At 40.8% G+C, this 1423-nt stretch overlaps 1 pseudogene; it reads left to right on the top strand.

Moving 5' to 3' along the window:
* The first annotated feature begins 5 nt into the window (after positions 1-5).
* Positions 6-1386, top strand: LOC115285118 (annotated as a pseudogene).
* The last annotated feature ends 37 nt before the right edge of the window (positions 1387-1423 follow it).

Here is a 1423-nt window from a genome sequence, read left to right as displayed (position 1 = left end):
CCAACTTTCAGCTGGGCTTAAAAGATGTCATAATCTGCTGCGAACTCATAAACAAGCTACAGCCAGGCTCAGTGAAGAAGGTTAATGAGTTCTCTTTAAACTGGCCTCAGTTGGAGAACATTGGCAACTTTATTAAGGCTATTCAAGCTTATGGCATGAAGCCACATGACATATTTGAAGCAAACGACCTTTTTGAGAAGGGAAACATGACCCAGGTTCAGACTACGCTGGTGGCACTGGCAGGTCTGGCTAAAACAAAAGGATTCCATACAACCATTGACATTGGAGTGAAGTATGCAGAGAAACAAACAAGACGTTTTGATGAAGGAAAATTAAAAGCTGGCCAAAGTGTAATTGGTTTGCAGATGGGAACCAACAAGTGCACCAGCCAGGCAGGTATGACGGCCTATGGGACCAGGAGGCACCTTTATGATCCCAAAATGCAAACTGACAAGCCTTTTGACCAGACCACAATCAGTCTGCAGATGGGCACCAACAAAGGGGCCAGCCAGGCGGGGATGTTAGCTCCAGGGACCAGAAGAGACATCTACGATCAGAAGCTAACATTACACCCAGTGGACAACTCGACGATTTCTCTACAGATGGGAACCAACAAAGTTGCTTCCCAGAAAGGAATGAGTGTGTATGGGCTTGGACGGCAAGTGTATGATCCGAAATACTGTGCTGCTCCCACAGAACCTGTCATTCACAATGGAAGCCAAGGAACAGGAACAAATGGGTCTGAAATTAGTGATAGTGATTATCAGGCAGAATACCCAGATGAGTATCACAAAGAGTGCCAGGATGACTACCCCAGAGAGTATCAATATGGCGACCAAGGCATTGATTATTAGATTCACACAGAGGAGCTCAGTATTTAGCCCATTGTTTTTATTCAGTGAGAACCAAGCTAGCCTTGAGTAATTTTCATCTTGTCTTCCTAAAACACTATTATGCTTATTGTACCTAAAAGAAATATTGCCTTACATACATTCCCTTTTCCTTTCTCTGCCTCTTCCCTAAATAGTTGCCTTTTAGTGCTGTAACAGTTAAATCCTACAGCGAAGCAATAACTCGCATACGAAGTAACAAAGAATACTGTGAAAGGGGTGTTACTCTTGTACAGCTAATTCTCTTATTAAAGATCTATGCATTCTTACAATCTACTTATTAGACTGGGATTTTCAAACAATAGAACGCATTTTTTTTGTTTTGTTTTTTTTACAGTTTAGTTATCTGGTTTCTATGTGGAAGACTAAAGTCCTGCTTAGAGCTAAATATGGTCTTTGCCAACTAAATTTAAGATGCAGCATTTTAGAAATTTACATATCAATGTCTCTTCAGTATTGTTTGCTAACTTTTAAATAAAGTCCTGATCCGTGTGCATTTGTGATTATATGTGTACTCATTCTCTTACCTAAAC

This window comes from Suricata suricatta, unplaced genomic scaffold (assembly GCF_006229205.1).
Source record: "Suricata suricatta isolate VVHF042 unplaced genomic scaffold, meerkat_22Aug2017_6uvM2_HiC HiC_scaffold_4251, whole genome shotgun sequence".
Lineage (NCBI taxonomy): Eukaryota > Metazoa > Chordata > Mammalia > Carnivora > Herpestidae > Suricata > Suricata suricatta.
Note: the sequence above shows the minus strand (reverse complement) of the source record. Positions and strands in the feature narration are given on the sequence as shown.